The following is a 14,952-nucleotide window of genomic DNA, read 5'->3' as shown; positions in this document are numbered from 1 at the left end:
AATAAACATTTGCTCTTCTCCCATGCATCCTCCTTGATCCCATTACCCTGTCCAACCATCTGTAGCTCCAGTATTTCCTTCTGTACATCTCATCTAGCCTTCAGCTGCTTTTATTCTTTTCAGCAGAAAAATTATTTTCTCACTTATTACCAAAATAATTTGAAAAAAACCCCACTTGTGCCTCTTCAGCCATTTCTTTTAAATCTCTAGTGTTGTTCAAGCAGTTTCACTCCAACTACAATAACTTTCTCCAGCTGCATTTTCAACCCCCACAATGCAATTAAAACTCTCCATCTACATCTTCCTTTCCAGACAATCCTCCTACTCTTGAAATAGGATAAGACACTCATTCTTACTAACTTACTAACCTTACTTACTAATCTTTTCTTATTTTTCCATCACAGATCTTCATTCTTCCTCAATGCTCTCTATTCTCAGGTCTCTCTTTCCTTGGTACTTTGCCTCAGAGATCTCATCTGCAAAACAAGTTCAAGCTCCCATCACTGCACTGACTGCTCAGATCTGCGTCTCTGCTCAGGATCTGTCTCCTTATGTTCAAAGAACAGCCTCAGTCCGACATCTTTGTCAATGCTAAGTTGTCAGCTCACACTAAATGAGACTAAAGCAGAGCTCAGAGCCCTCCACCACTGCTTTTATCACCATGGACCCACCACGTGTCTCTCCAACTCAAGACCTGTGCAGCACCTCTGACTGTGAACTCTTGCCAGGTCAAGGCAGAGTCTTTCAAAGTTTCCAGTCACCTGTTCAGCTGAAACTGGACTAAAACCGCCAGTTTGTACCTTGGCCTTCATTATTGTGATATCATTTTTGCTCTGGACAGATGGAAAGTTACCGGTGATGATGAGAGACGGGGAAGACTGACTGGTGATCAAAATCCAAATTTACTGTGGACTAATGTCACAGACATATTTTAAGAAAAATCCTTTTGCCAGGATCTTTTCTCCTAAGAAGATGGGAAGCTTCAGCTTCTCCATGTTTTGTTGTTTTGGAATGTGATTTGGAGAATTGTTTACTCAGCATGTGAAATTGTTTTTACGTGATAACCAATGACAGCCACCTGTGTTGAGGCTGTGAGCAGTCACAAGTTTTTATTATCATTCCTTTCCTTTCCAGCCTTCTGATGGGTTCTTTCTCTCTGTTCTTTTTAGTACAGTTTTAGTATAGCATTTTAATATAATATAATATCATAATATAATAAATCAACCTTCTGAAACATGGAGTCAAGATTCTCATCTCTTCCCTCGTCCTGGGACCCTCAAACACAACCACAGACTACATATGCTTATATACTATTCTAGGGAGGCTAGTAATGTTTTACTACAGGATTGGGTTGATCATCACATATACTTATACATTTTACAACATCTCTTGCTTGCAGAAGTTGATTCAATCTTCCTTCCTGTCAGACAGTCTTGATTCAGCCTTCAAAGCTCTGTCTGTTCTTGCCAAGGCATCATGATTATCAGATCTCTGATGCTAATCAGGTCCAAAATACTCTCTGTCTGGAGTGCCCCAAGAGACAGTAACAGACCAGTAATGACTGCAGTTCCTGGTAACCAAGATGCTCCAAGGGTGACACCAAGAAGAGGTGGACATCACATATGCAAGATCACTGCTTCCTTCCCTGAGGTGGAAATGACACCAAGCACCCATCCCTCTTCCAGTATGAAGAGACTCTTGTCCCCAACCACATTATAGTATTGGTCTCATCCAAAACTTAGCAAATCAAATTGTAGCACCTCCTCCTAAATGCTGTCTCACTCAGGCTTGGGAGGATCTGCTCAAAACCTGCAAAATACTTTCACTTCCTCTGAGCCCTCCAAAGCATGTGGTAACTGCATCTGTATGAATCCAACAGTGCCTAAGCTGCCAGTGCTTGGAGATCAACACCTTTTAAAACTGAAGTCATCTTTTCCTGCTTTTACTTGTACCCCCTGGTTGCTTACACTGGCCTCATAATGATTTTTTTTTTTTTAATATTTTGGGCAAAAATTGTTGTTATTCTACATTTTTAATGTAGAAATATGGTTGACCATTTGGTTTGGTAGCATATCACCAAGAAATTCTTCTGTGCACTGGAGTTTTACACTAACACACACATAGATAATTAAAATTTCTTTGCAGACCACTGTTTCTACTGCGATCTTGGATCCAATGAAAATGTTCTGTTAATTAAGACTATTAACACACCAAAATAACTCAATTCCCCTGGATTCAACTCAATTTGATCACTAGGAGACCTAACAAACCCAGAACACAAACAGCTAACACTAATCACAGCCATCTTATTTCCACCAGCACAAACACAGCCCACATGGAAACTTTCCTCACACTGCTAAATACTGGATGCTTATGGCTGCTACCATTCCCATCCTACTCCAGGAAGTGTTACTCCCCTCTTCTTGAAATGGCTAATCACCAGTTTATTAATTAATACAAGCAACATGCTTTGCTGATCTTAAAGACACCTGGTAGTACAGCCACATATACAATTTATAAATGAAGTTGCTTATGGATGCAAGGTTTTGACAAAATGACAGAAAATTCAGTGTATCATTATCTTCTCTCTGGTGTCCTCAGCAGCCCAGAAGTTTCACCAGAAAGGAGGATGTGGTTTTTTCTAATGACTAAGGGTCTAAAGTCACAAAAACAATATACACTTGAGAATCGGTGCCTTCATTAACAAATACTCTTACTCAATGTCGAGTGTCTTGTGAAACATCTCCTGTTGACAGCAATCTCAACTAGGGTTGCATGGCATTTAGTCCTTTCTCCCACAAAGCAGTTGCCCTGTACAACCAGCATGAAACAACAGGAACCAGACCCCTACAAAACATCCCAGAAAGCCAGAACAAAGTTACAGTTCCCCAGCTGCAACCACAGGCACTTAGGGCCCCACAGACCATTTCTTCACTGTGGATAAAACACCTGGTGGAGAAACCTTAGCTTTCCTGCCTCAATAGACAGTAGACATGCCAAAATTGTTCCTGTGAAGCTGCACAGGATCTGTTAAAGCACCCAGATGCTGGATAGAATTTCCACACAAAGAGTTCCTTCGCATCATTTTGCCTTAACAGAGAAGTAGAACCCACGCCAGCAGTTCCACCCAGGAGCAAACCATGGTGTACTTCAAAAGGACAACAACACACAGGTATTAAGAAGCCACATGTGTCCAACCCCTCCTCATGGAGACTGTCCTTGCAGCCCCCCTGGCACCATGACCCTGATGTCTGCACTCTACACATTTACACAGGACACAAAGCAACACCAGCTACAGAAACCATGACTAGACAAGAATCACACCAACCAGTCCTGACATCTACGTTTCAAAGCAGCAAAATCTAAATTCCATTGCCTCGAAGGAGGACAAAAGAGTTAAATTTCACTCCCAAATGCCAATTCACCAGAACAGCTTTTAGCTGCTGCCACAGCATCTCTCCAGGTTGCCAATCCTGTCACGTAAGCCAGGCTGCTGTAGGAAAGAGAGCTTCCTGCCTGCAGTAACACAGCCGGTCCTGCAGCACCCTGCAGCTCCAGGAATGAGAAAGCACAGCTGTGACACCCAGCCCATGAACACCTACCACCTCCTGTCACCATGCTGCTGGAAACCTTCATCCCCCAAGCAGAGACAAGCATCTGCTAACACAACATTCTATTTCTCCTGGCCTCTTTGCACATTCAGCTAAGCTCTGCCTGACTCGACAATGAGGGAAAAAATAGCATCTTGTCACTCTCCAAGTGAAAGGAAAGCAGTTTCACTGAGAAGTCTTGAGTAGGCTGTGGCTAAGCTGTCAAAGCAGACAATAACATCCATGTATCTCAGCCCTCCATACCACCATGCACCTACTCTGACAGGACTTAAAAGACAAGTCTCCAGAGTCACCAAACTTTGGTACTTCCTTCTCCTCCCGCACCTCAGGGTCAGCTTTTGGCGTGTTCTCCTCCATATGACACAGAGCTGCTCATTGTTCTGCCAAGGAGCAGCAAAAAGAACTATGCTGAGATTTACTTTCAAAGCCCATGCTTTAACCAGAAATTAAGAACAAGCATGAGAAACAGCAAAAAATGCCTGAGCTCCCTTGCCAGACAGGCAACAGATTTCTTGTTCAGTCCTGAGGAAATAATTTCACTGCTGTATTACTCTCTCATCTCATAAAACAGAGATGCTTGTAAAGGTGCTCAGAACTACAAACAAGCAGCGTAGCTGCACAGCTTCATGCTCCTATTACAGCATCAGTCATATGTCAGGTTTGGGCAGATACTTAGTCTTGAGGCAAGTAACTTCTAGTTACTTCTAGTACTTCTCCCTGGGGATCACAAAGCAGCACTTCACTGCCTATGCTGCAGGCTGGGACACCGACCAGCAGCTCAGGTACTTTCCAAACCACACATCACATTTTCCTGCTCAACAGCCCTGAAGTGGTTTTCCTTCCATGCCCAAGTAAGTTTACAAGTGCTCAAATCCAAGTAAACAGTTCTTGTTGACAAAGCCCAACCAAAAGAGTGGAAGAACCCAAAGGGGGCAAGTTAAGTAAAGCTGTTCAAAGTGCAAAGAGTAACTGGAACAGTTGATGGCAGCTGCTCCACCTCTAATTTTGCAATATCAGCAGAGTCACTAACAAACATAGCACATTATTTTCTGGGCACAAGGAAAGATGCCAGAAAATGGGAACACAGATTACAGAAAGACAGAAAAGACAGAAAAGTCTCCTTGAAATACACCAGATTTTTCCTCACAAATAGGGAATGAAGCTTACTTAATTAAAGATCTGAGAGAAGCTGGGTAAACATCTCAACACATGGCAGAGAGAATAAAAAAAGCATCCCACCATCACAAGCATTTCCTAAAATTGCTACAGCAATCCACTAAAACTGTCACAACTACTAAGGAAATGAGAGTATTAAGGATCAGAAGTTGTAGACTAAAAACCACAACTAAACAACAGCAAAACCCAAATCCATGGAGTGGACAGTAGAGACTGACATATTGTTGGCTGGAACAAAATCTTCCCTCCAGGCTTTTTTATTTTATTGGTTATTAATACTATCTCAAGTGAAACTATGTTAAAAATATCAGTCATGTTGCCAACTGTTGATGGCATGCAGCATCTTTTTGACAAAACCCATCATTAGCAGCATGGGAACTACCAATTTCCAAAACAAACTAGGCAGTAGAATTTAGGATCTGGATACACAGATTTCATGAGGACATACTGTGCAAAGCCTACACATCAAACAAAGGAAGCTGCCCTTTTCCTGACCCTTCTACAGTAGTCAATCCACAAAGCTGCAACCAACTCAGTCTATACACACCAAGAAACATCTGCAAAAGCTGCACTTTGAACCATCCAAGGTATCAGTAGCATTCCATGAACACTCACTCCCACCTGTCATCATTCCTGAACCAGAATCATGTCCATCTCTTGCCAAGTATTGGTATTTCCACCAGCCTGAAAGGTGAGCACAGGATTTTTTTTCCTGTATACAGAGAGACTCAATTAAAACCTGTTAAATAAAATCCTACCATTTAACTGAGCAAGAAGATAAATGAAATTACATCATTGAAGTGATCACCCTCCTCAGCTGACAGGGTATTCATGCAGCCAATCTGTTCTGGTGCGACTAGCGGCTTACTTCAGCAGTTCAAGCCAATCCAAAGCCCTTGGAAGACCAGATTCCTTACTGATCCATGGACTGCTGAACACCTGCAGCCAGCTCTGGCACCAAGCTTGCAGCAATCTCACACTTACTTGCTAACTGAATTGCTGAGCAAACTCGTAACCAGCTATAACCTGCAGCAGCACAACCACAAAACCAAAAGGAAAAGCCCATGCTAAATATTTCAAAGCATTGTTCCACAAGAATTTGTCAGTGGTGGTGCCAATTTAAATAGCTCACATGCACACTCAGAACAAGATGAATCTGATCAGGAATTAATTTGTGTTCAAAACAGCCCTTTCACCATTGTTTTCTTTCAAACCAGACCAACACCCTAGCCCAGTCCACTGTATACTGTTTTGTACAACTGAGGAGGGTTAGGAAGCACTAAGTAGGAACCTATTCAGCTGTTTTTTTCTCAGGAACACTTCTTTTGTGAAAAATTTATGGCCTTCCTTTTAGCACACTACATCACTTTCCCAGTTTACACGTGTGGTGATTTCTAGAGCCATCCCTTGGACTGGAGCAGCACCTTCCATCAAGCAAGATCCTGCCAGACCTTGATCTGAACACCTCAAGACATAGAAACCAGTCAGATTTCAAAACTCCTGCTGCACGTACAGCTTTATGGAATTTATTACCAAGTGGGAGCCCTTTCACTGCACACATTACAAAAACAAGTTACTGAATAACAGGTGGCTTGCAGCCAACTGTAAACGCCTCCAGCAATGGCCATTTCACCCACCTGGAGATGACCTGCCCTGGTTTACCTCCATGTCATGAACTGAAAGTGCCACCAACCACTGACAACTGCTACACTGCCCAGAGTCAGACCCTCCCTTAAGGATCAGAATCTCAATCTGCTTTGAAACACTGAAGGTAGGGTATAACCAGCGTTTCCAGGCAAGTTCCCTTTGTGCCCCTTAACACCATGTGTGCAAAGCATCAGCAGATGTACCACAAAGCATCTTTTTCTGCAGGACTGGAGGAAAGAGACTTCACAGGAACAACCACAGCTTTCCAGTTTTCTTTATGCACTTTAAGCCAAACCCTAGCAGCAGCACTGAGTGGAAAGTGCCAGCTCAACAGATACATAAAAATGCAGGAGCTGAAAGGCACAGCAGCCAAAAGGAATATAAAAGGACTGTGGGCTAACCCCAGCAGGCAGCTCAACCTGCACAGCCCCTTGCTCGCACCCCCAGTGCGACTGGGGAGAGAAATGGAAGTTTAAAAGTGAAAAAAACCTCAAGGGTTGAGATTAAAACAGTTTAACAGGGAAAGCACAAGCCATCATCCACGGCTTCCATCAGCAGGCAGGTGTTCACCATCTCCAGGAAAGAAGGGCTCTGTCAGGCATAACAGTGACTTGGAAGGCAAATGCAGTAATTCCGAACAGCCCCCTTCCTCCTTCTTTTCCCGGCTTTCATTGCTGACCATGACTTCTGTGGTGCCCTCCCAACTCCTCATGCACCCCCAGCCCATCTGCTGTCAGGGAGGGATGACAAACAAAAAAGGCCTTGGGGTGTGTAAGCCAATGCAAAACAAGCAACCAGTGCAAAACATTGTTATGTTAAATTAATTCTGTCCCAGATTAGTACCAATACATTTACTTGATAAAATCATTTTCAATTAAAAAAAAAAACAAAAAACCAAAAACTTATTCATGACAAGCAACAGAATAACCTTTTAAAGATAAAAGAGACTGTGAGGAAAAACTTTCTTTCAACCTGCTCAGCAAAAAATACTGATGTTAACCCTGCCTTGGGATGCATTGCCACATCTTCTGTGCTATGGGTACTGCTTACTGCTAAACACCAATCTGAGTAAACACTTGCTTTTTCACATGACTGCTGTTAGAGATAACAGTGAATCACTGCATTTAGAGTTCCCCAAGTCTCTTTGCTGGCAAGAAAGCCAATTTTAAACTTCTTGTCCTCTCCTGGCACAGCCTTCTCTTACACAAGATATTCATATCCTCTCCATTGTGCTAATCACTTCTTGTGGGGTGCCACTAACCCAGACCACTAAAATAATACAGACAAACAAACCACACACAACAAAACAAAAAAGACAAAAGCATATATGCCATAAGGATGTTAATGTTTTCACACACAGAGCTCCTAGCTTTCTGATGTATTCCCAGGATATCCTGAGTTAGCATTCAATAGTTAAAAAAATGTATTTTCTTGCATACCAGGCTGTTCATTTTGTTAATTACAGGCAGGCAGTGGAAAGGGCAATGTATGCCATACATGACCAAACCACATCACATCACACCACACTTGGAGAATTCCTACTCCAGGTGCTAATAATAAGCTTTGGATAGATGACCTGATGATGTTCTATATGGCACTTCTCCAGAAAAACAGTAAGTTTTTAGAAACTACTCAGACTAAAATCTTTCAAGACAAACAGCACAGGACAATACCAGGTTTTATTTTTTTTTTAATTTTTTTGGTCTTCCATCTCAACTCTGTAGGGGACAGGATACCCAGCACTAGTCAGGACAAGATGGGTCCACAGACAGGCAGTGGAATTGCTGTTTAATACAATTAATTTTAATTCAGATAACAAGCAACACAGCTATGCATGCTATTAGTTACACAAGTAATTGTCAGAGACTGAGACTTGGATGGCTGGGGCCAAGAAGCATCTGTCCATTTTACCTCATTTTATCACCAAAACATTAAGGTACAGACTTTTCCACATATTCAAGAACTTTTTGCTGCTGCTGCAAGCAAGGTGAGCTGAAAGTTTATCCAATCCAGCTTTTGCCTTTGCAGAATCCACTGAGCAGCGCAGGCAAGGCAGTTTTCCCACCTGCAGCATCAGTGGGCTGAGCTTAAAAGGACTAACAGCTTCTGACGGGGGTGACTACAGGAATTCTGACTAAACCTGGCACAGGCACGAAGTGAGCATTGCAACCCTTTCTCACACTGTTATTTTCAGGAAACATTTCAAGCAGCAACTGAAACGGGCTGGTGAGCTCAAAGCAGTAACAGGCACTTGAGCTATTTAACATCTCAATACTCTGCTTGTTACTGACCCATGTGTATGTGCCCACGTGCACTTGCATGAGTGTGTAGAAAAGGGGTAGTAGGAGAAAATTAATTTCAAAAATGATCAAGCTTTGTTGGTATCAAGAAGAGTAATAAAAAATACCATAATTATTCTTTTCAGTAACAGCTAGACATTTTTTGAGACTACCAGAAGTAATCAGGCACCAACCTCATGTCAAATACAGGTAGCATACCACTTTAAGTCATAATTACATGGCTTTCAAATGCACAATTGCAAAATACTCCATTTTCTTGATACTCTTGGCTGGTTGCTCCAGGCTCACTCATGCACAGAAGAGATTATACCTAGATTAACGACTTATGCTACAAAATGTCCCCAGAATCACAGACAGCACATTTGACAATGATCCTTCACTCTCACAAGTAAACGAAGCAATGGGGTTTTCAGATGACTGAGCATAAAGAAACAAGATGAACTCCTAACCCACACATGCAGGGGCACATATGAAAATAAGCCTAGAACTGTGTTATCCGTGCTTAGCTGTGAAGCAACCGGGCTTGGCAGAGCAGGCTGTGCTGTTTAATGGGGCCTGCACAGCGCAGCACCCTAAGCAATATTTCTGTCTCACTGCAGGTTGTTGGCCACAGGAGCAGACCTGCCACGGAGCACATGGAGAGGCAGAAGAGCAGACACGAGGCACGGCAGCCACGCGTGCAGCACATCACCCAGCCACACACCGCACCTGAGCCAGGGAGCAGCACAGCCCTCTGCAAACACCGCTCCTGCCCTCGCCAAAAAAGGCAGGTTTTGATTTCCAAACCTCTCATGAGGGGAAAATCCAGCACGAGGAAAGGGAATGGGAAGAGGACCCTTGAAAAAACATCAGGAACCTGAATGACACAGGCAAGAAGAAATGCACAGCATGATTACCCAGGATGCCTGAGCAACCCAAACTCAGGGAAAGGTCATCTTTTCCTCCCAAACTCCTTTGGGTATGCAAAAGAGGTGAAGAGCCTGCACTCTGATCACTTATTCCCATGTAAAGACCTAAACCTTGCTTTTCACAGCAGACAGGAGGAGTAAGGATGTGCAAGGAGAGAAGAAGCCAACATGGGAATAAATTCAGACCTTCTACAATGATCTACTACTCCCACCCACCCACAGCATTACTGTAGCTGTACCTTTTGTTGTGGTCAGGGGAAATATTCTTCCTTCTTCTCTTGCCTCCATATGTATTTCCAAAGATCTCAGTTTTACCGTAATAGATGCATATTTCACATCTACCTACTTAATCCTAAATACTAAGTCTGTCTCTGAAGACACACAGGAATTGCCTTAGCAATCTCTACTTCTTTATTGCAAAACGCACTCATCTTAAACAAATGCAAACAATGCCCTTCGGGAACAGATTTAGGAAGAGGAATAATAATAGGAATTAGATATTAGGAAGAAGTTCTTCGCTGTGAGGGTAGGGAAGCACTGGAACAGGTTCACCAGGGAACTTGTGGATGCTCCACCCTTGGGAATGTTCAAGGTCAGGATGGATGGGGCTCTGAGCAATCTGGTCTAGTAGACTATATCCCTGCCCATGGCAGGGAGATTGGAACAAGATCATCTTTAAGACTTGTTCCAACCCAAACCATTCTAAAATTATATGAAATAAATTTTAAGTTCCTTACCACTCAGCAGTTTCTTAATAAAGCTCTTCCCAGACTTACAGTTTTACACAGTTTCCCGGACACGTGAACTGAGGAGGCATCAGGTTTCTTAATGTCTCCTACTGAGCTACTTCACAAAGTTAAGCAAGTACTGCCAACCCAAAACATCCATCACTGGATACCTGGGGTGTATAATACTGGATATTCCCTCACTGTCCATGCCCAGCATCTACACACAGTGAGCTGGCGTGGGAAATGTGTGTAACTCGTCGAGTCCAAGTGGTGCATGGAAGCCCCTGAGAACATAAGCCACGGTGGAGTTCAGCATCACTCTTGCCATTCCTACCGCTCCATAGCCTCGTACTCCTCACTGGAAATATTCCAGAACCATCTGGACGCAATCCTGTGCCATGTGCTCTGAGACGACCCTGCCCGAGCAGGGAGGCTGGACCAGGTGACCCCACTGTGGTCCCTTCCAACCCGACCCGTTCAGCGATTCTGCACTTACTCTCCACCTATGCGAGTCATAAGTGCATCATCTGACTGACACAATTCCCCTCCACCCAAATACTTCACCACTGACCGAACCAAGTCATTTACCACAACCCCAGCGTCCCCACTCCTCGGTCACCCCGTGGCTCTCCCAACAAACGCCACCCGCGTCCCCGGAGCGAGGAACCCACGGCGGGGCTCGGTCCCAGCCTGGGCTCGATGGTCTCGGGGATCTTTTCCAAGCTAATGGATTCTGTGCAACCAGCCGCCGCGCATCACTGCCCTGGCACCGCGGCACCCCTGCCCTGCCCACGCCGGCTCCCGGGGGCTTTGTCCCGGGCACACCGACCCTTCCCCGGCGAGGCCGGGGGTCCTCGGCCGCCGCCAACCCGGCTCCGAACCGGGTGGGAAGCGAGCGTGCCCTGCCCGCGGAACCGCCCTCAGCCCCGGGAGCGGCGTTAAAGGGCGAACCGGCGGCCGGCCCTCCCTCGGTCCCTGACTCACCGACGGAGAGGGCGGCGGCGGCGATCAGCAGCCACGCCGCGCAGGGCCGCCCCGCGCTGCCTCCGCCCGCCGCCGGCCCATTGGCTGCTTCTGCTGTCAATCACACACACCCCCCGCGCCCCGCTCGCCCCGCCCGCGCCCTGCCCCGCTGCTCCAAAATGATTGGGCAAGGGAGCCATCAGTCAAGTCCAGGTGACCTATGGACGTAGGGAACGCGCTGTCCCGCCCCTCAGCCGAGCGCGTCGCTAGCGCCCCCCGGCGGCCGGCCGGCGGTGCTGCGGAGGGCGCGGGCGCTGCGGGGCCGCTCCCGGCCGGTGCATCCCGGGGGGCACGGGAACGCTGAATCACGGAATCGCCGGGCCAGTGACGCTGGAAAACACCTGTGAGATCATCGAGCACAGCCTATGACCCAACGCCACCACGTCAACTAGACCACGGCACTGACTGCCACGTCCCACCTTTCCTTAAGCACCTCTCCAGCACCTCCCTGGGTGGCCCATCCCAATGTCTCATCAACCTTTCTGTGAAGAAATTCCCCCGAATGTCCAGCCTGAACCTGCCCTGGTGCAGCTTGAGGCCATGCCCTCCTTGTCTTGTGGCTGGTTCCCTGGGAGAAGAGGCCAAATCCCACCTGGTTCCTTTCAGATGGTTGTAGATGGTAATAAACTCATCCCTGAGCCTCCTTTTCTCCAGGCTGAACATCCCCAGCTCCCTCAGCCACTCCTCACGGGGCTGCCTCGAGCTCTGCTGCTGTCCAACAGTTACCCTGCAGTGCGGGAATCTTATCCAAGTGCCTTTGGAGGCACGGTACCAACCATTCCAGCTGGCACTGAACCTGTCTGGACAATCACTGAGAGCCACAAAACTGACAGTCACTCCAGTGGAGCTGTGCTTCCCATAGCCGAGATCACCCAGGAGCTGTGGGGTGACAGTGGCTTGTAAGGAGCACAGCAGTTTGTCTGATCACTGTGGTGTGGTGTCCCAGCGCTCTCAGCTATGAAGTCTCCAGCTGTGCATCTCTCGGCCCAGTTTCCAGCAGGGAAGTGAGAGCAGGAGCAGATCCCGGTGCTCACTGAGCGCCCCAAGCCCTCTGCCAGCCTCGAGCTCCCCCGGGTGCACCTTACGGCGCCGGTCTGTCCCAAGGGAAGCGGGAGAGTGCTGCTGCAAGCTCCGAGCACAGACAGTGCTGGTTCCTCCTGCCTCCCCAGCAATCCTGCCTGTTGTTCCCTGTTAATTCAGCCTGTTTCGGCGTGCTCTGCCTGTAAGCACAAGCTCCTCCAGAAGCTCTCCTGCTGCACCAATCGCACAACCACCTTTGCCTTTCGCCTGAAAATACCTGCTTGGAATTTCCCTCGGCTTGCTGACTGGACTCCCAGCTGCTACACGCCCCCTGAGACCAAGCTTTCATCCTTCCCTCTTCCTCCTTGCTTCTGAGAACCCCTTTGTTGTGCCGTGTTTTCCCAGCCATGCATTTTAAAGAAGTTGCACAAGCTGAGTCATATCTCAAGGCTATTGCTCACTGCATCCCTGAGCCTCCAGAAGCCTGGGGGGTGCTCTGCTCATGCCCAGTGCTCCACGGATGCTGGTCCTCGCCCAGATCCCTGTGCCACCAGTTTTTCTGCCACTTTCTGGACACCTCATCACATCTGCAGGTGACACAGGCCACAGGAAGGAAAGGCCACCGTGTGCCATGCTGAGGAGGGCTGTGACAAAGCAAGCCTGCAAAAACACAGGCAGATTATTTTCTTTCCAGCTGTGATGCCAGACACCACCTTAAAATTCTCATGGGATTTAAAATGTAACAGCTTGAGCATCCATTATTTATACCCTAAGGGGAAGCTCTGGAGCACGTTCCTCATCTAACTGTTGTACATGTTCTCTAGAAACCCAGGCTAGCAGAAATCCAGGGCACCTCTTGGGAATAAATATCAACAACACAGGCAACTCTTTGTATTACAGGGAAATATCACCTTGTTTGGTTGGCACCTCATTTGACTTCCCTTGTGGGTCGGTCTTTAGCCAATTCATCAATAGCCCTGCTTTCCAAATGGAGCAGAAACTGATAGGCAGTGATAAGACTTTCATTCCAAGCCCTTTTTCCTCAAATACTCCCTCGGAGCTCTTCCTTTCCAGGAAGCTCTGCCCAACCTTACAGCTCTCCTGGGTGGCTGGGAGTGCTCTTACCAGCATGGAAGCACCTCAGTACTCAGAGCTCACTGTTCACCTCCAGGTCCTTCAGTACTGCACAGTTTAAAATTGTTCAGTCCTCTGAAGAGGCCAAGCTTCACCCTTCTGGGTAATTTTGCAAGATAATAAACCTAATTTTTTTTAAATTGCATTTTTCTTATTCTCAAATTGACTGTCCTTCACAGAGCTCACACGTTCTCTTTTTGTGTAGCAAACCTGATTTGGCCACACACAGCCCTTACCTGCACCGTCCCCTCTCTGACAGAGCTGAGATCACACTGCCACAGGAACAGCCCTGACTTCCCTGTTTGTTGTGTAGTAACACAGATGTTCAGTACAGAGAACACCTGGGACAATATCTGGCCTACTTAAAGCAGAAAATTCTTTATCCAGATAGATATGATCAAATTATTCTCTTCTGCTACTTCCAGAGAGGAAACAGGATGTTGGGACAACTTAATTTGTCCCAAGGAACATATATTGCATCTTCTTCCTTCTTGCTGTGTACATTAGAAATTCAGACCTTTGTTATCCTTATTATCCTTTGTTTTGGATAGGTTTCTAGTAGCTTGCACGATTTTGGTGTTAAAAAAAAAAGGTAGTATTAACTTTTAGGAGGAGAAGAAAATATATTTAGACTGATTTTACATTTTTAGTGGCTTTGATTGTTTTCTCTTTAGCCTGCATGCACATCCTAGAGGCATTGTACAGTATACACTGTTTAGTGTGCAAGGATATGCACTCTTGCAAAAAATATCCCACCCAACACACTCATTTTGAATTAGTAATAAAAGAACATGAGAGAAAAAGGAAAAAAACAGGCTCTATTTGCACAAGAAAGCATTGTGTGTCCCTTACAGCAATATTTTTTTCTTCTGCAAGCTGGGAGAAACTGTGACTAGCAGATAATTCATGTTTACTTTGGTTAAATAGAAACTCAGGGTTTTTTTCAAAACTCAAGAGCTGGCAGCAGCACAGTAATTGCACACAGGCTTTGAAGAGTTTGGGAACTATTTCTCACAGAGTCAGTGTTGCTGAGGCTGGAAGGGACCTCTGGAGATCACCCAGCCCAACCCCTCTGCCAAGGCAGGGTCACCTTGAGCAGATTACACAAGGAACTGTCCAGGTGGGGTTTAAATGTCTCCAGAGAGGGAGAATCCATCACCTCCCTGGGCAGCTGTTCCAGTGCTCTGGCCCGTTAGCACAAAGAAGTTCTACCTCATCTTGAGTGGAACTTTTTTGATTTAGTTTGTGGCCACTGCTCCTCATCCTGGCACTGGGCACCACTGAAAAGAGCCTGGCACCATCCTCTTGCCACCCACTTTGAGGTATTTATAAATATTGACAAGAACCCCTCTCAGTCTTGTCTTCTTTAACTTGGCTTTTTCATCATGTCATTGAGAAGAATGTC

The sequence above is a fragment of the Pyrgilauda ruficollis genome, unplaced genomic scaffold (assembly GCF_017590135.1).
Source record: "Pyrgilauda ruficollis isolate IOZ18807 unplaced genomic scaffold, ASM1759013v1 scaffold50, whole genome shotgun sequence".
Taxonomy (NCBI): domain Eukaryota; kingdom Metazoa; phylum Chordata; class Aves; order Passeriformes; family Passeridae; genus Pyrgilauda; species Pyrgilauda ruficollis.
Note: the sequence above shows the minus strand (reverse complement) of the source record.